At 35.6% G+C, this 27,485-nt stretch overlaps 1 long non-coding RNA gene across 3 annotated transcripts in view; it reads right to left on the bottom strand.

Annotated features, from left to right (window-relative positions):
* LOC108176367 (uncharacterized) overlaps positions 1-27,485 on the bottom strand; it is a 174,131-nt gene that overhangs the window by 11,490 nt on the left and 135,156 nt on the right. The window contains exons 4-5 of one of the 3 annotated variants that reach the window (XR_007918264.2): positions 20,561-20,608; positions 10,836-10,879 (exon numbers count right to left, since the gene is read on the bottom strand). The exons of 1 other annotated variant lie outside the window; for it this stretch is intronic. This is a non-coding gene — a long non-coding RNA (uncharacterized lncRNA). The remainder of the gene's footprint in view (positions 1-10,835; positions 10,880-20,560; positions 20,609-27,485) is intronic. One more of the 3 variants, XR_007918263.2, reaches the window with a different exon arrangement.

Consider the following 27,485-nt stretch of genomic DNA (forward strand, 5'->3'; position numbering starts at 1 on the left):
GTGTTTATAACATATTGGAACAATTTAGTTCACTCTCCTTTTCCATCCAGATTGATTCAAGGAAATGGGTATTAGAATGAAAACTCATGCTCGTATTTAGATGATTACTTATTGAATACTGTTCAAGGTCTGTCTAAGGACGAAGACAACTTTGGCTCTAGCTGTGACTTCTGAAAACCATCCAGGAAAATGTTCAGAAATAAATAAATGGTGTGTTATAAAATTCCCCAAGATGGCATGATCATCATACGTTATGTAACTGTATATTTTCACACGAACATTCCTGTGGTTGCATGAATGACAGACCATTGAGGGGGTAGTGAAGCTTGGCATGCAGTAAGTCTGTACATTTTTATCACAAGAGTAATTCTATGCAAGATATCTAAACGTCCATAAAGCTAGATCACTTAATGAGCTCTTCCTAACCTCTCCAGCTACAAAATGGCCTCTTCCCTTTATTTAGACAAATAGTATTTACATTTTGATGTATAAACTTCAATGTATTAATTGACAGTGTATATAATTCAAATGTAGATGACTAACAAGCATGAACTATTTGTGATTGGGCAAAATTTGCAATTCTCATTTGATAGAGGTAGACAGTCTCTGATGTCTTATCTTCTTGTGAACAAATGAAAACTCAAAAAAACAAAAAGGAAGGAAGGAAGGAAGAAAAGAAACCACTGGAAAGTATGCCATTGTTGTCATGATTTATTTTCCTGACCATCTATTGATAGCAGCTCCCCCAATAGTATGTATGGACATGCTAAGTTGTGAAAAAGTTAATCATCTTGCACTCATCATATATTAGTCAACATTTTTTTTGAATATATTCAAGCCTTGTTGCATAGTTGGAAAATTTGGAAGTGAGTCATGGAGCTGACTTCCTATCTTTGGTAGTCCCGAAGTCCATGCTGTGAAGGTGGGCAGATAAGAGAGTTAAAGAACATTTCAGTAGGAGAACATAAGCAGATGTAAGTCAAATTTCAAAGAAATATAACAATACACTAGTAGCTTTCAGAGAATGAATATCAGACATATATTTAACTCCATTAAGATTATGTGAATATTGAGAAAGAATTCAAAGGTCATGTTTATTCCTGTATCTTTGTCGCAACTCATGATTATGAATATCTGCAACTCTGATACTTTTATTTGATTCTATTACTCTGTCATGCTTGAAAAATAGACAATACAGTGTTGTATATATGAGAATTATAAAAATTAAAATTAAATAAAAAACCTGAGTGGTTTTAAACAAACCCAGACCTTCAAGGGCACAGCTTGTCTAGCTAGGTGGAAAGGCAATGGAAAATTGTGCTCAGAGAAGCTACCTTACAAACGAGAGAAAAAGACCGAGAAAATATTAGCATTTCTTTTCAAAGATACAAAATGTGCACAAAATTTTGGAAAAGCTTTGTGGGGGTTTTTGTTTACTTTTGGGATAAAACTGGCAACTGTGGGGAAGGGAGGAGGAAGGCATTGCAGTCCGTGTGCTTCCTGCTTCTCTGTCTTCCGTACCCCACAGCAGTGCATGCATGATGGCCCTTACAGCTGAACTGCTCTTCGTGCTCCTGCGGAAGCAGGGTGGAATAGCTGGGCAATACGAGGCACAATAAGACTGTCAGTGGGAAGTGCTTTGACTGTTTTTTTTAGAGATATGTTTTATAAATACTGTTATTATTAAAGCTATCATTAAAGCTGAGCCCTTGTTTTAGCTGATGGGTTTCTAGAGGCAGTGGGTGGGTAGCAACCTGCTTTGCCGCCCTCCTTACATCCTCTTAACTTCTCTCTGTGCCTTGCATCTCAGGGCTATGGCTTTTCTGTTTCTTCACTTTCACCAGGAGCTCACCCACCGCACTTCGCAACGAAGCTCAATCCCCTGAGAAGGAGACAGGCAGGCAGGAAATCACAGAAGAACAAATCAAAGTAGCAATTTTAGTAAAAATAACTGGATTTAGTTTGTGATAAGATGGCTTTTTAAAGAGTTTGCCTTGTGCATGCACTCATTACTGTGTCTCCCACACACTGCAATTGTCCAAAGGTGTCAGCTGGCAACCGAGTCTAAATCTTCCTCAGGCATTCTTACAGTTGCTCCAGCTGCCTCTTCACCACCTGCCTGAGGCCATGAGATGAGCACTTATCAATTGAATCCTGTCTTCATTTATTCATGCACAAATCGGCACACGTGCAAGTTCTTCACATCCAAGGCACCCATTCTATAGACAGTTTCTGAATGTTTTTTGTTTTTCTCTGTTAGAAGTGTATGAAATTGCATTTGTGATATCCAAAATTTAATATCCTCCCACACATATTTTAATTGTAGCTTGCGCCTAAGAAGGCTAAAATCATAATCGAAGCAAATATGGATATAGGAAAAATATGCTACTAAGAGTTGATTCTAAAAAAATACTCTGAAATGAGAAAGTCCCCACAAAAGATTCGTGATCAAAGATGAACTTTGCCACGTTGGTTGCACTGCAGGTTGAAAGTCAGCGATTTTTTGAACTTCAGAGACTTTGAGATGATTATTTCATAGAGCATCCAGAAGTAAATGAAGTTACTCTTTTCATGTGAGTTAAGCAACGTGGGAACAAGTAGTTGTTAGATCAGATTTTATATAATGAACTCTAAGGCCTGTTTGAGGACAGGATTTTAGGCCACTTGTCACACACTCGCCCTCTACCCCACGCCCAAGTTTAGATATGGGGAACCGATAACCAAAACTGTGAATTCCCTTAAGTATCACATAATTTCTTACAGATTTAGGACCAGAATCAGTTCTCTGACTCAATGAATTTTCTGTCCATTAATCCTTAAACTATTGCACCCTATTGTTTCACTGCTGTTGAGAAGATATGAAAACTATCATTCTTATTTTGTTTAAGAATGATGTATTTTATGAGAAAAAATATAAGATAAATTTTGAAAATGAGACAGAAAAATTTAATATATAAAAATAAAAATCATGTACCAAAGAAAATGGATATTATTTTGATGCAGCTCTTTCAAATTTTCTCTCTTGCTTTTCCAGCATGGGTGAATATATCTACATAATCTACATATGTGCTTATATGTGCCTCTGTGTAAATGGCATACTTTCATTTAGCATTTTTCACCTCCAAACGCATTTATAATGTGTTTGATTACTGTTATCATTTCTACCTAACAAACCTTCAAATGAGACCTGAACCCAAGGCGAAGAGGTTGTTCTTCTCTTATTAGGAGATGTAAATGCCTACAATGTGATTCCTTTGGCCATTGGAATGAGAGAATGAATATCTCATGGAACAAATTTTAATAAAAAATAAATTAAATACTTGACAGTGGAATCTGAATATATAGCCAATTTGGTACACTGACTGACCAACCAGGAAAAAGACAATTTTTATTTTTTAAATCAAGTTAAGTTCTGATTAAGCAAAGTGTAGAAAATAGCATTTGTTAGATTAAGACAAGTATTCTTGCATCTATAATATGTCAAACATGGTTTTAGGTAGCAAGAACAAAAAGTTACCAGAGACATGATCCCAGTGATCAAATATTTGACATTCTGATGCTATATCCCAATGTACATTCCACTGACTACAGTAAAATTTTCCAGTATAATGAACATACTGTGAGTATGTGCAAAGTGATATAGAATGGCAGAAAAAATGATGAATAATTTTGATGCATTTTAGTAGAAGACTGTAAACTCTTCCAAGAAGGAAATATTTGAAAATTATTATCCCTGAAGTCAAATGTGGACTACTTCACAACTAAATTGTTATGATTGGATGTTAAGTTATATACTGGGGGAATAATAAAATATTTGTTTTATTATTTATTTAACAAAAATGTATAGGATATGTACCAAGTGCCAACCACTATTCCAGACATCATTAGCCTACAGTCCAAGTCCTTACCCTTTGGGAAAGAAGATAAAAATATCTATTCTCAAGCAAAATTCAATGCCTACAGATATATTTTGAAGATAATGTTGTCAATGTACAGATTTATTAAAGCCTTATCATTAATTATAATCATCTTGGAAAGTGAGGAAAAGTGGGCAAGAAAAGAGGGAGAAACTGATCCTTGGAGCTCCACAACTGTAAAAGAAAGGAAGGAGAAGCCGAGAGTCTAAGAGACTTGAGAAGAACCATCAAGTTAGTCCAGAAAATGTTCAAGTAACCATGACAGTGAGTACTAGAGGCAGCAGAAGGAAGTGCTGTAAGGAGGGAGTGATTAAAGAGTGCATCAAACACTGGGTTCCACTCTCAGACTCAGCAATCATGAGGTCATTAGGGACCCCAAGATTTATTTTGATGGACTGTGTATATAGTTTTAATTAAAATCATCCACCATAGGGATATTAAGTTCTTAACAAGGCAGAAATTGCACACCATCAGATTATCTTGAAAATGCATGTAAAATCAGAACTAGTATTTAACATTTAACATAGAATGTGTAAGGTAGCATGATTGAAGAGATTAGCAAGAGGATTTTCTCGAGAGTGTTCAGGAAGGAAGCACGATGAAGTCAAAAGAAAATAAGATGTGTGACACCAAAGATGCTGAAGAGTATGAAAAATAATTACACAGCTTTTCCTCTAAAGCAGATATGACTTGATTCCTTGTTTCCTTTGCATCAACTCTTGCTCTCATTCCCTTTTTTGTTTTGTTTTTCTACCCTTCCACTGTTTTATGCTAATTCTCCCTTGGACCTTGTCTAACCAAGAAACCACAGTCCTATCAAAACACCTCCTGACAAAACTGTTCTGACAGTTATTGGGATGTCAATGTGCCAACGATATCAAGCAGAAGAAACAAAAACTGGAACAACCTCCAACTGCCCCAATAGCAAATTTCAGAGCAGTTACAGATGAAAATTGCTCCCTGAGCCAAACCACATAATTCCCTGTCATAACGCCCACCCTCCAGCAATTAAATACTGGTTTCACTCAGGGAATTACCTGGTCTTCAGATATTGATATGCAACAGTTGAAGAAAGCTTTTAACCTCCACTTGAATAACATAACTATTGTTTCCCTTAATAAGAGAAGTCAGATAATAACTGGAGAAAGATTTGTTCTCCAGGGAGTCATATGAAGACAAAAGCCATTCTTGTTTGTTTCTAATGAAAAAATAAGAATTTTGCAAACAGGGAAGACTTCATGATAAGTGGATTTGGGGAATGGATAATTTCAGGAGAGGAGAGCAAGTAAAATGGTGAAAGTAGAAGGCAAGGAGAGTTTATACGTTGCTAAAGGTGGAAAGTAGAACAAATCAGTGCAGACCACAGGAGAACTGGGTAGAAGGAAGATAAGGAAATTCTCTTTCCATGGCTTCTGTTTGTGCAAATAAATGAGTCACACTGTAAAAATCAGGAGGGCAGAGGTACGTGTTAGCATTTTAAGGAGAGATGAAGAGGTAAGAGATAGATTTTTCTGCATCATTGCTACCTAATTTATTGGATCTAATCTTAGAATTTGGGCTTGTGAATTGGCTGGGAAATGTGAGAGGATTGAAAGACAGTGCTAAGAATTATTTGGGATGATATACCGGGGAAACACAATTCGAGTGTATATAGCATATGGCATAAAAAAAGAATTTGAATGTTATTTTATAACCAATGAAGATACAGGATTTTTAAGCAAGGTAAGATTGTCTCTGTTATAAATATGCTGCTTTATGATAATTTTAATAACTTATTTTTGAAACACATTCAGTTTGCTCTGCAAAATATTAGTGATTATAACTATAAGTGTAAGAAAGAAATAATTTGTGTCAATGTACGCCCAATAAAATGCCTTTTAATTTGTTAATTACATATTTTTGTAAGTTTCTTTGGATACCATTGGAAAATATAAAGAATGAAAACAAATTAGCCAGCACCGCGGCTCACTAGGCTAATCCTCCGCCTAGCGGCGCCGGCACACCGGGTTCTAGTCCCGGTTGGGGCGCCGGATTCTGTCTCGGTTGCCCCTCTTCCAGGCCAGCTCTCTGCTGTGGCCAGGGAGTGCAGTGGAGGATGGCCCAGGTGCTTGGGCCCTGTACCCCATGGGAGACCAGGAAAAGCACCTGGCTCCTGGCTCCTGCCATCAGATCAGCGCGGTGTGCCGGCCGCAGCGCACTGACCGCGGCGGCCATTGGAGGGTGAACCAACGGCAAAGGAAGCCCTTTCTCTCTGTCTCTGTCTCTCACTGTCCACTCTGCCTGTCAAAAAAAAAAAAAAAAAAAAAAGAAAAAGAAAAAAAAGAAAACAAATTAAGTTCTCTCTTTTGCGAAGTATATTTCAAAAGTCCATGTTTTTCTTTTCTTTTTTTTTAAAGATTTTTTTTTAGTTATTTTGAAAGTCGAAATTACAGAGACAGAGAGATAGCGATCTTCCATCTGCTGGTTCACTCCCCAGATTGCCCAAAACAGCCAGATCTGTGCCAGTCTGAAGTCAGGGGCCCGGAGCTTCTTCCAGGTTTCCCATGTGGATGACAGGGGCCCAAATATTTGGGCCATCTTCTGCTGCTTTTCCCAGGCCATTAGCAGGGAGGTGAATCAGAGAAGTGGAGCAGCCAGGCTAGTAACAAATACCCACTTGGAATGCCAATGTCGTTCACAGGGGCAGCTTTACCCCTTTTGTGACAATGCCAGCCCCAAATCATGTTTTTCTTTTTTTTCTAAATATTTATTTACCTATTTGAAAGGCAGAGTTACAGAGAGGCAGAGAGAGAGAGAGAGAGAGAGAGAGAGAGAGATGTTCCATCTGCTGGTTTTTTCCCTAAATGGCCCCAATGGCCAGAGCTAGATTGATCTGAAGCCGGGAGCCAGGAGCTTCTTCCAGGAGCAGCGACCCAAAGACTTTGGCTATCTTCTGCTTTCCCAGGCCATAACAGAAAGCTGGTTTGGAAGAGGAGCAACCAGGACACTAATCAGCGCACATACGGGACGCCAGCACTGCAGGCGGCGGCTTTACCCGCTAAGCCACAGTGCTGGCCTTCAGATCATGTTTTTCTGGTAAAAATAATACTTGCTATTTCTTGAGAATTTGGAAAATATAAAAATGTACAATGAAAAACTAAAAATTATCTATAATAGTAACACACAGAAACAATTTTAACAATTATAGCATCTCATGATATATCATTACTTATTTACTTGACTATATAGGGTATTTACAAATGCAAATTATATTTGTAAAGAAATTTGTTCAGGAGAATTGGTGAAGTTTAAGAATGGACTGTATTACTGTAATCCAAAAGTAGATATTTTGGAAAAACACATCAAATTAGACAAATAAAAGGATGTAACGTTATGTACCAGAATCTGAAGATTTAAAAGATGTTGTTATAGTCTCCCAGAAGGTGGCTCATCTACGTCCCTTCCCCCACTCTAAGTCTCCAACATGCCCTGGACCCAGATCAAGAATAAGCCTTGACTTGTTCTGAATCATAGAAAAACATGTATTATATTGCATTGGGAAACTCAGTTCAAATAAAACCAGGTCAGGTTAACCATATGGCAGTGTTTTTAAGCTGTCTGCAAGTCCTTTTATCAATGCAGCTTATTATTGTGGCAGGGCAAGGTTTTCTGAGTCAGAAAATGTGCATGTGTTTGGCCAAAGTTTAATATTTTGAAGAAATTTTAAAATTAAAGCACTATATGCAAAATAGAGCAAAAATAATTTTAAAAAGCAACATCTGGAATTAGCCTCTCTCTTCATAAAGGAAATATGAAACCATAGGGCTGAAAAATAGATTCCCATCAAAATATTTTACCCTCAAAGTAACTATTCCGTGTTTAGAATCTTATTTAAAAGATTTATTTACTTGAAAGTCAGAGTTACAGAGAGAGAGAGAGAAAAGGTAAAGAGAGATTTTCCATCCACTGGTTCACTCCCCAAATGGCCGCAGTTGCCAGGGCTGGGCCAGGCTGAAGCTAGGAGCCAGGATTTTCCTTCAGGTCTCCCATGTGGGTGAAGGGGCCCATGAGGTTGAACCATCTGCTGCTGCTTTCCCAGGTGCATTAGCAGGGAGCTGGATGGGAAGTGGAGTAGCCAGAGGAGAACAGGTTCCAATATGGGATGCCAGCACTGCAGACAGCAGCCTAACCTTCTGTGCCACAGCACCAGTTCCCATGTTTTAAATCTTAAAACAAAATAAAATTTGCAAGGTTTACTGTGATGGAATCAGGTAGCATTTTAAGGGGTCTATTTTGCTTGTGGGCTCCCCTCAATACTCAGTTATTAATACCAGTGATTGATCAGCCCCAGAAAGACAAAGTGACTTGGTAAAAGATACAGAAATATGCAAAAATCAAAAAATAAGGAGTGATTTGATTATAGTAGACCTTAAAAGAATACTGAGGGGCTGACACTGTGGCATAGTGGGTGAAGCTGCCACCTGCATTGCTAGCAACCCACATAGATGCTGATTCAATTCCCCGCTGCTCCACTTCCAATCCAGCTCTCTGTAATGGCCTGGGAAAGCAGTAGAATATGGCCAAGTCCTTGGGGTCTTGCCCTCGTGGGAGAAACCCAGAAGAAGCTCCTGGATTCTGGCTTCAGATCCAGCCAGCTCCAGCTGTTGTGGCCTTTTGGGGAGTGAACCATCAGATGGAAGACCTCTCTCTCTCTCTCCCTCTCTCTCTCTCTCTCTGCCTCTCCTCTCTCTGTAACTCTGACTTTCCAATAAATAAATAAATTTTTTTTAAAAACGCTGGAATTTTGAACTGAAGTTTTGCAGGAAACTACTAGAGTGATTTGCAGAGGCAGAGACCAGTCACAAAAAAAGGGGGGGCGGAGCTTATTCCCTGAAGAAACCAGATATGAGATGTGTTCAGAAGAGTCTTGCGATGCATAGGAGATCCCACAGGGAAAATACACTCAGAAACAAAAGCTTCAGATGCAGATTAAATGTTGATATAATACACGTGGAAACTTTATAGAATGTAATCTTCTCATAATTCAACAAATTTTAAATAAAAATTTATACATTTAAATTTTAAATTTATTTTTAAGTCTTAACCACTTAGAAGTTAAAAACTATTTTATAAGCCTCTTTAATCAAAAGAAGAAATGAAATTTTAAGATAACTAACATCCTGCTAAAACAGACCCTACGAGGCTCCACCCATGTTGGAGATCTGGATTAAATTCACAGCTCCCAAATTTGGCCTGTTCCAGCCTGTACTGCTGTGGGCCCTTGGAAGAATGAAATAGTAAGTGCGAGATCTCTCTCTCTCTCTCTCTCTCATTATCTCTTCCTCAAATAAAAAAGCAAAAAAATTTTAACTGAAAAGTAAATTAGAAAAACAATGTAAAAATAGATTAACAGTGCTCTATACTTTGTGTGTCTGAGAGGGTGCAGTCTGTTGAAATCTTTACTTAGTATATACTAAGTTGATCTTTTGTATATAAAGATAATTGAAAATGAATCTTGATATGGATGGGAGAGGGAGTGGGAGATGGGATGGTTGCGGGTGGAAGGAAGGTTATGGGGGGAAAATCCGCTATAATCCAAAAGTTGCACTTTGGAAATTTATATTTCTTAAATAAAAGTTGAAAAACAAAAAGGAATTGACAAATACAAACAAATAAATAGAAAATGGGCAACTGATTTTAAAAAGTGTTTTTTAATATTTGCATTAAATGTGCTAAATTTATAAACCTCCTGAGGATTTGATTAAGGAAAATAAAAATATAATAAATTAGGCAAAGTTTTTTTTTAATGTATAACACAGATTCTGGCAAAAGTAATAGAACTAGAAGAGAACATTACCCTTAAATCTATTTACAAGTCTAAAGGAAATAGATGATTTGTTAAAAACATATAAATCATCACAATTAACTTTAGCATGGCAAAATTTCAGTATGTCAATTTCCAGGAAAAAATTGGAAATATAATCAATGTTCTAAACATTGGAAAAGAGATGAGGACCAGATATATTCACAACTGAATTTTCTTTAACTTTAAATAGCAAATCATTCCTAATTTATTAAAATTCTTTAGTCAAAGACAAATGGAAATCTCCCTAACTTATAAAGCCAACGTGTATTTAGAACCTGGACCTGTTGTGGCAAAAATAAAATGTTATACACCTATTTTTTTCTCATGAATGTAGAGATAAAATTATTTGCATAAAAGTTCAAAGAATCCTGCAAAACATTCACCATTCACTATACTATGGACAAGGAGAATTAAATCCAAGAGTGTGAATAAATATAATAAGAAATATCAATACATTTTATTAACTCAATCAGCCAAAATAAGGGAAAGTATGATCATGCAAATAGATGAAAAATAAGAATTTTACTACAATCCAGCAGTAACTCCTCACAAAAAATAACAAGGAAATTGTATAAATACAATAGCATTACTTAATAAAATACAAACAATATATACTTTAGTGACAAGGCTCAAATATTTTCATTTAAAATTCAGAATTATGGAGGAACAATTCCTGCATATAGTCATTACTCTGAATATTCTCTTAGGTATTCTAGCAGAAGTAATGTTAAGGAAAACAAAATAGCTAGAATAAGCCACAGAAAATTTGCAAATAACGTGATTCTTTTTATTGAAATACTTACATATACAAAAATATATACATTTTTAAAAATAGAAATATATGAATCTTTGTTAATATTACAAACCCATATATAAAAGCACCTTTAAAAAAGGAATATATGAAGCTACAGGGGATAGTCAGGGCTCTTATATTTTAGCTCCTTTACAGCGCGTGGTTAATTTAGAGACTTAACATTTAACGATGCTATATGTACAATTTGGCTCCTAATTTTAATTACACATTAAATTAAATAAGAACCATAAACACTTCAAATGCTGTAGTTGAAAATTACCTGGAAGGTTTTCAATTCTAATCATGAAGCCACTTCAGAAACTCCTGCATAAATCACAGAGAGAAGCAAGTCAAGCTCAAAGCCTGCCTGGTACAGGAGACTCCTGATGTCTCAGGAGTGTGCTCCACACTGAGATGAACCACTTTTTCCCGCAATTTTTCATATGAGCCTCAACTCTATCCCCTGAAAGCCCTCATAGCATATGCTTTAAACAGCTACCCCTTTTCCATCTTTCACTGACATTTAGTTACAGACTATCTCTTAATTCCCACAGCCCTCATAGTGAAGAAACAGTGTTACTCCTGCCTTTGCAAATTGTTTACATCATCTGTGAAAAGACAGATGTTACTACAGAGCCCAGTATTTGTAGACCAACTATACAGTACTTGACAGATGGAGCCAATATCTGCAGAATTGTCTTTGTAGTTTGCATTTTCCCCCAGGAGCTTAAAACCGTGGCTGTTTGAAGAAAATCTGAAAATTTTACTTCTTTACTGCACTAACATTTTTTTTTATAAAGCACAACATTAGGACTCACATATCTGCTCTTTTTGTTTTGACTAATTTGAAATAGCATTGGGCAAAACCAAGTGTCTCATATCATTTTAAGAGAAAAGCTGATTAGAGGGCTTCTTATACTTCACTTATTTTATACCTTCAGCCAAATCAGCATTCCTGTGTTCAATCCATTATCTTTTAAAAAATGAAATTCTTCCTCTAAGGAACATACCTCCAGTCTATGTATTCCTACAGCAAAGAAAATATACCTACACTTCATATATCATGGAAATTTAAACTTACGTTATTCTGTACTGTTATACAGAAGATTTGGTCATGGCCTAGTGTGGGTCAATTCTAGACAATCATTTCAGTTCTTATAGTTGAGGGTTTTTGAAACAAGCACAAAACAGATGACCACAAAGGTGGAAACCGTAGCGTGAGAAGCAAATTGTTTATCCTAGAGAAAATGAACAGTGTCTGAGGCATATACCAGATGCTTAGCAACTACTGGGAGAATGGGGAAAGCTGATATCAAACAGTTTATTGAACGGAGTGCTTGATTGCTCTGTGTCATGGGAAAGAAATATTAGTGGGAGACCAACTTTAATTCAAATATTATAAAACATTCTTGCTATTAGAGCTATTCCGAAATGAAATTAGCTGCCTTGTAATGAGTTTATGATCCCATAAGGAATGGTATCCAAAAAGAGGCCAGATGATTTCTGCTGAAAGGAAAAAAATCAAAGAGAAAGTGATCAACTTTGTCAGATATTTTAGATAGAAGGTTATAGTAAATGAAAGTACTTAAATTGGCTATTAGTCTGAGTTATTTATAGGATCACATTCACATGGAATAAAGTGTTTAAAAATATTGTTCTGTAGAATAAGGAATTTTCTGGTAAAGACTTTAAATTACTAACACATCAACCCTCTACACTTTTACATTACATTTAGGTTGTCAGTCAAGAGTGTCATTTTGTATGCAATTAGAATTTCTTGAATTGATGGCTTTTCAATATCTATTAAAAATCTATCATTTTAAATATACACAAATTGAATGATTTACTAAAGGTAAAATAATAATAGCCTAAATAGAAGCAAACATGAATATTGGTTTTACTCTACTTTAGATATTATTCTAACAACTTACATGGATCCATTCATTTAATCCTTTGAAAACCTTTATTTGGTATGATCATAGTCCTTTCACTAACAGAATGAATGAAGTACACAGAGTTAACATTTGCCTAGGGTCACTTAGCAAGTAAGGTTGCAGTACAAGGATTAGAATCCAGGTAGATAGGATTAAAAATCCAAGTACTGAAGCAGTCGCTCAGGGGAAAGGAGTGACCAAACTGCTATTCAAACTTAAGTCTTTTTATTCCTATCAAACTTTTATTTTTCATACTGGGAGAGCAGGAATTATGTGCAATAGTTAAGACACAACCTGGGAGAACATGCTTCCCATATCAGAGTGTCTAGAATTGAATTGCTGCTCCCTGATCCAGCTTCCTGTAAAGGTGCACCCAGGGAGGGAGCAGGTAATGGCTCAGGTACTTAAGTCCCTACCACCCACATCAGAGACCTGCATTGAGTTCCAGGCTTATGAATTCAGCCTGGTCCAGCCAGGATGTTCCAAGCATCTGAACAGTGAACCAGTGAATGGAAGATTCTTTGTCTCACTGCCTTTCATATAAATAAATAAATAAATTATTTGAAAAGACAAGTATATCTAATTTATATAATTAGGTTGAAAGGAGAAAAGTGCCTGAGATACATGAAGGAGCCTGGGCAAGCTGAGAATTTTTCGCCTGATATTAAAGAACTGGTCTTAAAGGGGGCAGAGGATCACTTGATTTATTTACTTCCAAATTATAAAACTCATCATCAATCACCAAAAAGTTACACTAAACTTCACTAAGATGTCTGCCTAAATATCAAAGAATGTAATATATCTCAAAGTGACATGATACACTATGTAATACGATAAGTACTATCTAAATGAGATCTGTGGTCTTATATGAACTTTGTTGGTAAAATATATTGATGTAATTCTTTCACTTTAAAAAATGACTTCATATTTAAAATAATTTGGAGTCTATCATTAAATGCTATCATATTCCCAACAATGTTTTTGCTGAAATAACTTTGATACACGTTAAAAGCAAACACAAAATATAAAGAGAGTAAATATATTTATTCTCAATTTGAACAGCATTAAGACTGTCATAAAAATTGATGCAGAGATCAATGGAACAGAATAGAAAGTCCCGAAATTAACCCATGTACATACAGCCAACCAATTTTTAATAAAAGTGCTCAGACCCTACAGTGGAGTAAAAATAACCTCTTCAAAAAAAGTGTGCTGGCAAAACCTGCAGAAGTAGGAAACTAGATACATATCTCTCACCAGTTACAAAAATGAACTCAGGATGGATCAGAGATCTAAATTTAAGACTTGAGACTATGAAGTTGCTGGAATAAAATGCTGGAATAAAAGAATCACTCCAAGACATTGGTAAAAGGGACAACTTCTTGAATAAGACCCCCAAAGCATAGGCAGCAAAAGCAAAACTAAACAAATGGGGTTATGACACACTCAGAAACTTCTGCACAGCAAAAGAAATGATCAATGTAATGAAGAGAAATCCATGTGAAAAAATATTTGTGACTGGCCGGCGCCGCGGCTCACTAGGCTAATCCTCCACCTTGCAGCGCCGGCACACCAGGTTCTAGTCCCGGTCGGGGCACCAGATTCTGTCCCGGTTGCCCCTCTTCCAGGCCAGCTCTCTGCTGTGGCCCGGGAATGCAGTGGAGGATGGCCCAAGTGCTTGGGCACTGCACTCCATGGGAGACCAGGATAAGTACCTGGCTCCTGCCATCGGGCCGGCGCACCGCAGGGCGCTGGCTGCGGCAGCCATTGGAGGGTGAACCAACGGCAAAGGAAGACCTTTCTCTCTGTCTCTCTCTCTCACTGTCCACTCTGCCTGTCCAAATATATATATATATATATATATATATATATATATATATTTGTGACTACATATATGAAAAAAGATTAATATTAAGGATATATTAGCAACTTTAAAAATAACAACAATAAAATAATAATCAATCCAGATGAGAAACGAGCCAAAGACCTCAATACATAGTTCTCAAAGGAAAAAAAATACAAATGGCTAGTAAATATATGTAAAAATGCTCAACATCAATTGCCATCAGGGAAATGCAATTCAAAACCACAATGAGATAGCACCTCAGCCCTGTCAGAAGGACTAGGATCCAAAATACTGAGAGTTGGGGGCCGGCGCTGTGGCATATCGGGTAAAGCTGCAGCATACAGTGCCAGTATCCCATATGGGTGCCAGTTAAAGACTTGGCTGTCCCACTTCTGATCCAGCTCTCTGCTATGGTCTGGGAAAACAATGGAAGATGGCCCAAGTCCTTGGGTGCTTGCACCCACCTGGGAGACCCGGAAGAAGCTCCTGGCTCCTGGCTTTGGATCAGCACAGCTCCAGCCATTGAAGCCAATTGGAGAGTGAATCAGCAGATGGAAGACCTCTCTCTTTCTCCCTGCCTCTCCTCTGTGTAACTCTGACTTTCAAATAAATAAATAACTTTTACAAAAAAAAAAAAAAAATCCTAAGAGTAACAAATGCTGGCAAGGATATGGACAAGGGTGAACGGTGGGAATGTAAATTAGTGAAGCCACCAGGGAAAATAGTAAGGAAATTTCTTTAAAAACTAGAAATAGACTTGCCATATGATCCAGCAATCCCGCAACTGGTATATACTCAAAAGACGTGAACACGTTGTATCAAAGAGATACCTGCAACATCATGTTTATAGCAGCACTGTTCACTATAGTCAAAATTTGGAATCAAACAAGGTGACTATCATCAAAATAATGGATAAAGAAAATTTGGTATATGTATATAATGGAATACTATTTAGCTATAAATAAAAAAGAGTGTAATTCTACCCTTTGCATCAAAATGGATGCAATTGGAGGACATCATGTTGACTGAAATGAGCAAGACCCAGAAAGACCAATACCACATGTTGTCCCTTAAGTATGGGAGCCAAACTGTAAAGGAAAGAAGGAAGGAAAGAGGGAAGGAGGGAAGGAGGGAAGGAGGGAAGGAGGGAAGGAGGGAAGGAGGGAAGGAGGGAAGGAGGGAAGGAGGGAAGGAGGGAAGGAAGGAAGGAAGGAAGGAAGGAAGGAAGGAAGGAAGGAAGGAAGGAAAATAAAAACAAAGAAAGAAATGCCTGTGGGTACCAGTATCTCTGCAAATATAGTTTTGTCGAACTCTATTTTATACCTTTGTCAAACCAATGGTTAAAAATGTTATGCTACTACAATTTTGAGGATCTGTGACTACTTTAACATTTATGTATATGAGTGAAATTATCAGTTTCCATTCAATTACTGTTTATAGCTATTGCCTATATTCCAACTTAACTGGGTCTTTTTGATTTTCACTTGTTAAACTTCTTATTTGATGAAGTATTAAGCCTCTTTACTGTAATGTAAAATGAAAATATGTTATCTCAAAAACTAAGAAAAGAAAGAAAGGGAGAGCTTGAATGGGTGGAGAGGATGGAGAGAGGGAAGAAGGGAATATCAGTATTTTCCTAAAATTTTATCTACAAACTATATTGAATCTATTACAAACTAATTTAAAAAATAAAAAATCCCCTCAATAAAAGAATAACAATGAATAATTCTTTATAAAAATGGAATAATTCACTGATAAATTAGTTTTTCTATCCAAAGAACATGTGGCTCTAATTTTAGCCACAGTGTACTAAAATTAAAGGACCCCATGATAAATTTCCTTAATATTATATTAATTATTGATCTTCTCCGCTGGACTATGACTCCACAGGTATAACAACCACAACCAATTTACCTACAGGCACTTCTGATAAAAAGAGAAATAAATCATATTTAAATTGAGGAAATTATTTCTATGACTTTAGTCATCAGATGTGGCAATAGAAAGATACAAGGGTTGGAAATGTTGCTACTTATGTTTGGGGAAATGTGATAAACCTCCAATGAATTTACTTCATACAATACTGTCTCTGTGAAATCTTAACATAAGAATGGCAAACTTTCATTAACTGATGTTTCTTTCTGCCTCCAAACCTATGCGTAACAACAAAAACAATCATACAAATGAAAATAATCCTCACTTACCAAGGTCTTCATTTCATCAAAAATATACACTAAGAGCATTATAGAAATATACTCTCAGTCCTCTGGGGGATGGTCAATTATGGTGAGTAATTTATAAACAAATAACTAATGATCTGTAAAGGGGTAATACAAACACACACACACACACACACACACACATCCCAAGTCAACTGATCTTCATTCTCGGGAGTTTCTAATCTAAAGAGAAAATAAAACAACACATTTTAAGTTATAATAGACATAAACCCATGTAAACTCCTGCGTGCCTGAGGGAGTGCTGAATCAATGAAGGAACTGATATCTAACTAAATCTTCACAGATTCTTATATGGTTTCTGTTACATTTTTATTCAGTGGTTCATAGGTACTCTAAACTCCTCTCTGTAATGTACCCCGGCTTAGGGGAGATTATCACATGAATTTAAAAGCAATCTTTAAACAATCCTTGGAAGCTATTTTGGTGTGTGTGACATGTACATTACTTTTGATTTGAAGAACTTGTGGAAGTTCTGTTGCATATCACTAAGATTTCCCTGCATGCAAGCGGCGACAGATTATAATTTTTAAGGCCATTGATTTCAATGATCAATAGTTCTCAGACTGAAACTACCCCCAATAATTTTTCCAATTTCTCTCACTTCTGATATCTTTTGCAATTATTTTGTAAAATGTCTTTGTTTCAAACAAATTGTGCTTCATATGTCTAAATTTCTTCCCCAGTACACTCCTGCCAACACAATCTGTCCTTCTGATTGTCATTGCTGCCTGGTATCAGGATAGTATAGGACATTTTGGGGAGAAGTCAGAATGTTAATAAGAATTTCTATAAAATATCTCTAATATTGCTCACATCATTTGTCATATCCTAATACTCCAGCAGTATTATAATAATGAAAAACAGAAAATAAATATTATTTTTGCAACATATAATTATGCTTCAAATGATTCATGTTTCCATATTTATCTGAGATTTAGAATTGATTCCAAGTAATCAAAGATAAATAAAAGAGCCCTTGTTATTTGGATAGAAAATTTTAAATATGAATCAGTTGTCAGAAACCTCACTTTCCAAGATACTTGTTTATTTATTAAACATTTTATCTTTTTATTTAAGAAGTAATCTCCCAAACTTGGCAAGGTACTTTTTGGTAGTAAAATTAAAATATTTTTCCTCTAAAATTATTTTTCCTTCCCATATGTTTGTTTGTAGTCTTTATAAATTTGTACTCCTTGTTTAAACAATGATTTGGATTTTTTAGAATAAAAGGAAATAAAAGGATATGACAAGTTACTATTTCTTTTGCTTTGTTTTAATTATAATCTCTTTACCACTTAGAAACATTTTCACAGAGTTTGAGTTTTGTGTAAAAAAAATACCTATGGAGCTAAATAACAGTGTCTCACATTGAAGTATGAATACTCATTTGGACAATGGAGAGGATTTAAATATTTTCTCATTGAATAAAATTGATTGTGTATATTTATCATTAAAGATATTATATCTTAATGAGAGATATTTCATTTGTTATATTATAATACCTTGTTTACAGATATGACATTTGCTGGGCTTCAGTGCAATTTTCCTTCGATATCTATGGCTGCTTTCTGTATGTTGTAGAAGATGAATTATTTTGAAAAAAAAAAAAACAAAGTTTACTGGAAAAGAGAGAAGATAAGTTAGGAGTTCCCTTTATTCAACAGATCTCTGGTACAGAAATAATACTACATAGAATATATGATAGATGGGGACAGAAAAGAGAGGAAAAAGAATGAGAGTCCATTCCTACTGAGCTGCAACTCTGATCAGATGGTCAATGGGAATTGAGGTTGGCAGATCATCGCAGGTGACAGTAAGAGTTAAGCAGTTGAGTTTCTAACAGCCAATAAAGAGGTTGGAAGCCAAAAAAAGTAGAGGTGAATGTGGTCACCACAGCAAAAGGAGTTGGTTCATAAATCTGAGCCTAGCATCTTTCTGTCATTGAAATAGTTCTACGGGAAAAGCAGCTGCCTTCCAAGTTACCCAGCAGACTTCCTTGAATGTGACTTGTACTCATTTTCCATTGTTACATAACAAATTACCACAAATTTAGCAGCTTAAAATGAAATCCCTCCATTACTTCACAATTCTCTAGGTCAGGAATCTGAGTGGACTCCACTGGGTTCATTGCTTGGGGTTTCACAAGGCCAAATTCCAAGTTGCGGCCAACCTGGATTTTTTTATGTAGAGACTCTGGGAAAATTCAATTTCTAGGTTCATTCTGATTGTTGGTGGAATCCAGTGCCTTATGGTTGGAACTCTGAAGACCCTTTCTCTTGCTGACCATGGGTCAGGGGCCACTCTCCACTCTTAGATGCCATGTGCATTCCAGCTTGTGCAGCCCTCTGTGGAGCGGTCCATCATTTCTTCTCTTAACAGAATCCAACTTCTTGCTCTGGAAGCAGCTCTAGAAAATTTTCTGATTTTCAATGACTCACTCAAGGGCTGCATGTGTGAGCCAGCAGTTGTGGCATCAGTTGTGAGGCTTACATCCTATATCAGAGCACCTAGGTTCCCGAACTAGTTCAGCTCTTAATTTTACCTTCCTGCTCTTGTAGATCTTGGGAGGCAGCAGATGATGTCACAAGAAGTTAGGTCCATGCCACCTGTGTTACAGACCTAGATTGAATTTCAGACTCCTGGCCTTGCCCTGTTTCTGGTCTTTGAGTAGTGAATCAGGAGATGGAATTTCTCTCTCTCTCTCTCTCTCTCTCTCTCTCTTCCCCCTCCCACCCCACTTTTCAAAATATATATTTTTTTTAAAAAGGCTATCCCAGGTATATCTGTGTGCACAGGTAAGTTCCATATTTTAAGACTGAATCAATTGATTAGCAACCTTAATTATATCTGCAAATGCCCTTTTTGCCATGTAATGTAGTCCTAGGAGAAATGTCTTACATCCTAGAAGAAGGAATTATATGAGGACTAGAATATTGAACATAGTCCTCAGAAGTGATTCTAAGACCTGCGTTCTAGAACCTTTATGAATGTGCATTGTTAAGTATTTGCATTGAATAATGGACATTATTATATAATGAACAATGGACATTTTTAAAAGTTCACTCAACACCTTGATGCTTCCCCATAATCAAGTTAGGATAACTTGATGATTACTATAAATCATCAGTTAACATGAGAAAGAATCTATCCCTATACCTTAATTTTTGAAACATGGTTATCAAGGGAAAACAATGACAGATGATGACAAGATTTGCATCATTCCTATATATCTCCTCCCAAAGGGAGAATGCATGGCGGAGGTGAAGGCAACTACACATATAATTTAAAATCTCACTACCGTTGTCTACAATTTAGGGGGCATGTGAATAATAGGCTATGCAGAATGCTAAGGAAACATAAAAGATAATTCCTTTCATGCAGAAGTAGTCTCATAGCAACTTAGCAACTTGCCAGAGTCAAAAAATTGCCATGGTTTACCATTGACTTTTTTTCCTAGAATGGGAAACAAGCTGGAGACAGAAAATCTATTTATTCTAATTGCCCAGAATTAACGACCTTCAGCAAAAACAATGACAACAAATCTAGCAAAAGCAAGGGAAAAGCAAAACCCTGTAAGATCTCACCCTCTGAGGGATTGTGAGTAGGGCTGGAGGACTAACAGGGCAGCCAGGGGAAATCCTTCATTAGCACAGAGCAATGCCACAGCCCAAACCCTTGGGTTTGCCTATCATTTCACTCACTTAGCTGGGAAAGGACTGGGGATAGCTGCTAGAGAGACAGGTAGGTTAGGAAAATTCAACATCTGGGCATGATTATCTCTGGAGAAAGTTTCACATGTTCCATCCTGCTTTGGAAAGCATTACAGCAAGTTTAAGGGGAGGATCCATGAAAATACAACACAGGTCTACTGAACACCAGTGCATGGTTGTAAAAACAATTTCAGAAGGAAAAGCAAGGACCAAGCCCAGCAACCACAATTGCCTAAACCCTAGCCAAGATATCCAGTTACCCTTTTTGTACCTACCCTTAGGCAGTGAAATCCCATACAGACCACAATCTTCAAACTGAAGCTCTAAAAAAAATAAACAAACAGACCTGTAAGCTCATAAAAAAGGAGTCAAAGAGAATTAATCTTAAAAAATAATTTGAGGTCTTGGAGTAGTTTTCATACTAATCACCAGTAAGATAAAGTATGTGACCATGCAGCAACGAAAAGTAAGAGAAGTTTTATGGGTTTTGGCAGAACTAAATGGAGCACAGATGCTCTGCTCCACCTCAGGTGTGCACAGGCTCAGCTGTCTTCCCATCCCAGCTAACCATAGATTTCTGAGCTATGGCAAAATGAAATTGAATCCTAAATCCACTGTCAGAAGCAAGGACGAAATATTATTTTGCATTCTGTCTTTATGGTATTATCTGTGAAAAAAAGCCAGAGAGTACTTTATAGAGTACTTCATATCCGTCTTAGCATATGCTTGTTCTTCAACTTGTAACATCTAACAAATATTTTTGCCTAAATCTTTAAGACTACCAAAACCAAACATCCAAAAGTGTTCATGGAATGAGATGAAAAGCAGCAGGAGAGGGAGAGCTAGAGTTCAACTGAGCATGTTCAAATGAGAGAGGGAGAGAGACACAGAGACAAAAAGCACGGGAAGGAGGGGAGGCAATAAGAACTATTTTAAGAATAAGATTAAGAATAAGATTAATTATTCCTAATAAAACGATTAATATGGTTTACTTTGAAGACACACAGAACTCAATAACAAGACATTTTTTCTAAGCACATGTGAAAGATTTTCAAAAGTTTATTCTACTTCAGGTTCTAAAGAAATTCCAAACACATGTGCATTTTTTTAATTGTCCATGCTTTGAATAAATTTCCTTTAACTTTGATTTAAAGTAATATAGATTAAAATTATATTTTAATTTCTTCAGTTGTAGTTCATTTGCTTTATAAATATTCTTGAAACTGTATGTTTTGCTTATATTCTTGAAACTATATATTTTGCTTATATGTAGCTTTTATCATGAATTAGGTTATTATAATTCTCAAATTATAAGAAATATCCAAATAAAATAAATATAAGCAAAATATGTCACAGTTATAATTTTGCTTATTTTTAAAGCATATTTATGGAATAATCTGAGAAAATACTTTTAAACCAATTTATTCCAGGTGCTATAAAAGGTAAGAGAAGGAATATCATTCATCCAGTACACGTGAAGGTGGGTTACAAATACAGGAAAATGTGACATGAGACCAACAAGTGATGTGTATGAACGAATAAGTAATTTAGCCAGTGATCTTGAGCATTTTTTCATGTGTCTATTGGCCATTTATAGTTCATGTTTAAAAATGCCTGCTCATGTCCTTTACCCATTTCTTAACTGAGTTGTTTGTTTTATTGCTGTTGACTTTCTTGAGCTCTTTATAGATCCTAGATATTAATCCTTTATCAGTTGTGTAATTCGCATATTTTATCCTACTTTATCGATTGCCTCTTCACTTTATTGAGTGTTTCCTTTGCAGTCAGAAACTTCTTAGCTTGATGTAATTCCATTTGTCTATTTTTGCTTTTTATTGCCTATGATCCTGGGGTCTTTTCAAAAAGTCTTTGCCTATGCCAATGTCTTGTAGTTTCCTCGATGTTTTCCTCTAGTGATTTAATGGTATCAAGTCATAGATTTAGATCCTTGATCTATTTTGAGTTGATTTTTGTAAAGGTATAAGGAAGTGTTCTTGTTTCATATTTCTGCACATATAAATCCAGTTCTCCGAACATCAATTTTTGAAGAAACTGCCCTTTCTCCAGAGTTTGATTTTAGCTCATTCGTAAAAGATTAGTTGATTGCAGCTGTGTGGATTAATATCTGGGGTTTCTATCCTGTCCCATTGGTCTATATGTCTATAATCTTAATTCTTATTTTTTTATTCTTTGTGTCTTCTATTTCTTGCTATAATGTTTGTAATTTTCATTACAGAGATCTTTCACATCCTTGGTTAAATTTGTTCCAATGTACTTAGTTTTTTTGGTAGCTATGGTGAATATTACTGATGTTATGAGTCTTTATCAACATCTATTTAATATATACAGTTTTAAGAGCATAATGATACATCCCACACCCCACTCCATTCCCAAGACACTTGGTATTGAAGCTGGAAAGAATGAAGTACAAAGGGAAGTGTTGAAGTAGAAAAGAAACAATGCAATCAACAAAACAGGAAGAATACTTGGCCAAAAATACATGGGGGAAACACTTCAATCTCATTAATACATAGGAAATACAAATTATTATAGTTAGTGTTTTTGAGACATTTGATTTTTAAATGTATAAATGAAACAATATCAAGTGTTGGTGAGAATGTGAAGAAGGAAACTTCATGTACATTGCTGGAGCTAGAATACATGAGGAAGGCAAAGTTGGTGAGTGATTTGGTAATATTTAGGAAAATACAACAAGACAAAATGCGTATCTTAAAAAAGAAGTAACAAAGGATATCTATCAAACAGTGCTTGTTTCTTAAAAGAAAACTGATTTGTTTCACCTGACAAAATAGGAGTTTAAATCATTTGGTAATATTTAAATATTTCTAGTTATGTAATTTAAATATTTTTCAAAAATTTAATAAATGTAACACTAATTGCAATCAGAAGCTTAGGATCATTACTCTTTCAGATGTATAGCAGTTGACAAGAGTAGTTCAATTTCTCACCAGTATTAATTATATTAAAGTATATAAAGTATAAAATGATGACCCTTTATGCATGGAATTATATGCATCATCATTTGACACTGATTCTGAAAAGGCAAGTCTAGTAAATATATTCACTATTTTTCTTGGTTTATACTTAATAGAAAATTATATTTGGCTACAAATAATACAATTACCCCAGTCAACAGTCAGATTAACATGACATGTAATGATCTGGTTTATATTGAGCCTTTAAAGAGGCTTCTCACTGTTTCATATTAATACCTTCAATTTTTTGCTCTCTTGAAAGCATCGTAATTAATTACCTAAAATAAATAACTAGGTAAAGATAACAGCAGAACAAGACAGATCATAAATAACTGGGATTAATCATAGACTTAGTCTGACTCATTCACCTGTGCAAGAAGTTTCTAATTCTGAATCTGAACCACTGAGATATATTTCCTTAAGGGCAGGAGAAGTAGACAACAGGAATGAATGCGATATCAACTGCTTCACCATACATCACACTTCTTTGGAAAGAACTGTTTGTATTTATGGAAATATCTTATATGCAATTATGCATGCAATTGTTTCTAATCTAGTTAGGGACTGATGGTTTATAATCATGTAGCAAAGGTGAAATATGAGGCACCAAGTCACTGGGGCTTCTCCACCTCAACATGTAGCCCTGTCATTATGATGCCAAGCAATTCCAGTTAAAAATGAAAAAGCCAGGTTCTCTTTTACAAACTTATATATATAGATAGATAGATAGATAGATTAATTAGTTAAACAATAAGAGCCAATAGCAAATATAGTGTTTTTCTTTTTCCCTTAAGATTTTATTACTAATTAAATTGCAGTAACTCTTCTACCTGTGTGTCTTTTTATGCCACTGCATTTCCCAAGCACATGAACATAGGTAGTAGGACTAATTTAGACAAGAAAGAAGAGTGACAGTTACTGATACTAACACAATTCAATGATGTTACATTATTTTCTAACTCATGCACACTTTAGCAATGACTATACAAAATATATTTTAAAATTCATAAAACCATTATTTCAAAATATTCTATTTATTTCTAACAGCACGGTTATGCACAGTCATGTACAGCACCGGATAGTATAGATAGTCAATATAGCAAAACAAAATAAAGTTCTTGATCTGACAACTGTAAAGCACAGAGATGTGACATGGCTCTCTAATGATTAGTTTGCAATTCTGGATCTGGTTTTGTAGAAACACTGTGCTCCCAAGCTTAGCCTATCTCTGTGACTTCTTACCCATGAAAAAATTACCAAGAATGATTCATAGCTAGATTGAATAAAAGGGTTCATGATGGAAATACACTCATATCTATGCAACTGATGATGACAGATGATTCATTTTCTGATCACTTCCTAGGGCATAATTGGCATTGTTAATAAAAATGAGATTCAGTAAATCCATTGGTGAATACTCTGAAGGATTATGTTAAGATTTAGAGTGGGGAGTTGTTTTATTTTTCCTATTTCAGCATTCAAAGCAAGCCATAGTCAAGAGGTAGTTAATATAAGACCTTAGCACTTTTCTTAAGACAAAAACATATCAGTCATAGGCATAAAGTTGATTATGATTTTACTACTTTACACAAAAGATTATTGTATGTAATATGCCAAAAATAAGACTCCGTAATTATCAGATTTGTATGATCTGAATATCCTGATGACTTTGAAAGTTTTGTTTGCAAGAATTTGTTATGAATGATGCTAAAAGAAAATTGATGTCTGAACATATAAGACTGTTTTTTATTTACTATGAGCCAGTCTTCTAATTTTTCTAGCTTCCAGATTATTGGAAAAATTTTAAGGAAATTTGATACGTCACAATTATAAATATATTTTCCAGTTTGAAAAAAAAAAAAAAAAACAAGAGATTCTTTGGCGGGCTAGATAATCTTCAAGCAAAACTCTGTATTTTTAGATGTACTCTCAGGAAACCTAAAAGCTTTATTTTTGGCAATACGAGTCAACATGCTGTCAGTTACCTCCTCCAAGATGCAATTACAGTCAGCACTAAATAATTTTGAGCTTCCGGCAAGAGGCTATATTCAAAAAGGTTTCCACAGACCTATAAGCAAATTCACATTTTATAAAAGAACTAGCAAAGAAAAACCTCACTTGAGCCATTTTCTGGCAGTTAGGATACGGTGGAAAAGTTTGGTTAATGGCTGGTTTTTTTATTATTGAATATTATTTTCATGTAGAAAAACATTAAGATTAGTTTTCCCTTTAAAATTTTCCAAGAAATTCTTTGTCACCAATTTAAAATTTTCTGAGAAGTGAGAACACATTTAAAAGTCACCTGAAATTTGTTATAACTTTTACTATGATTATTAGTCTTACTCTTAATATATTAATATGCATTATATATCATCTATCCAGCCACAAGTTGCTCAAAACATAGTTGCTTAAAACATAAGTTTGAATCCTCAAAATATCTTATAAAAGAAGTTATGAGAAGCTGGCACTATGGCATAGCGAGTAAACCACCACCTGCAGTGCCTGCATCCCATATGTGTGCCAGCTCAAGTCGGGCTGCTTTGCTTCTGATCCAGTCCCCTTGCTATGCACCAGGGAAAGCAATGGAAGATGGCCCAAGTTCTGGGGCCCCTGCATCCAAGTAGGAGACCTGGAGGAAACTCCTGGCTCCTGGCTTTGGCCTGATCCAGCTCTGGCCATTGTGACCACTTGGGGAGTTAAGCAGTAGATGGAAGGTTCTCTCTCTCTCTGTGTCTGTCTGTTTCTCTCTCTCTCTCTCTCCATTTCAAATAAATAACTATTTTTATTAAAAAGTTATGAGATAGATAACATTGCTTCCATAGTTTATTTGTACAAACTAAAACAAGGAACGAAAAGCTGTTCATCAAATATCCTAATGATTTCAATGATATTCACCAATATTTTCCACTAAATCCTCAAACACAATTGTCATTGTCATATGAGGGATAAAATGTCCCAGGGAAAATTCTTTCAATGGATATAGAAATAACTCTAATTTATGACAAAAGCCCATGTGCAAAGAATGTTACTGAGATTGCTCTTCTCTGTCATAGACACAAAAATGATGAAAAAGCAAATTTATTCCAACAAATGGTGGGACATATTTAGATTAAATATGGAAGTGGTAAAGATGGTCTTCCATATAGCCAAATAGTACTTTCAATTAATGCATAATGCACAGTAGAAAAATTAATGATATGTGAATATGATGTCCTGAGAAGAGGATTATTGGTGTTCTAACATAATCCTATCTTTCTATAAAATGGTTTTACTGTCCAAGTGAGTAAAAATATCTTTTCCCATCACTTGCCTCATTATTCTAAGCTCATCACAATAACAATACTGGGTAATAGAAAGTGCAATTTAAAGTCAAGTTCATGTCAACTTTCAACATAAGAAACATTTCCACAATGGACATGATGAGAAGCCAAAGAAGAGCTGTATCATTATATGTTTTGTTCACTGTTAAAGGATCCAGATAAATTTCTAAACAAGTATATTTCATCAGAGAATAATTTATTGTGAACTATTAGCTCTTCTCTCCAAATGCCAAGTTCATTTATTTTGAAAAATATTGTCTCAGTGAGAGATTTTCTGAAAAACCATTTGACTTCATTTATGTTTAATATTGCAATGCTTTTCATACTTCCTTTTCATTAAGAGAATCAACTGGTTTATTTAAAGATGTTTATTTTGGAGCAGGCATTGTGTTGTAGCAGGTTAGTTTGCCGCTTGAGACATCTGCATCCCATACCTGGTGTTGAGACCTGCCTCCACTTTCCCACGCAGCTTCCTGCTAATGCACTGAGGAGGTAGCAGGTCAAGATTCAATTACTTGGGTCCCTGCCACCCATGTGAGAAACACAGATGGAATTTCTGGTCAGGGTTTTGGCCTTGCCCAGCCCTGACTTGTAAGCATTTTGATAGTGAACCATCAGAAGGAAGACAACTCTCTCACTCTTGCTATCTTTAAAATAAATAAAATTACTAAATACACATTATTAAAATCCCTGCAGAATCCTTAAAAATAAATGAAAATATTTATACTGAGTTTCTGCTATATGTCAGTCTCTGTGGAATTTCAGAGTTGATTATGATATGCTATATCCAACAAGCTTTTCAACAAGTAATGAACTTAATACCAACTAGCTGTATTTCAACACTGTAATTTAACCTTATATGTTCTACTTAAAATGTTCATGAC

Source organism: Oryctolagus cuniculus, chromosome 2, assembly GCF_964237555.1.
Source record: "Oryctolagus cuniculus chromosome 2, mOryCun1.1, whole genome shotgun sequence".
Lineage (NCBI taxonomy): Eukaryota > Metazoa > Chordata > Mammalia > Lagomorpha > Leporidae > Oryctolagus > Oryctolagus cuniculus.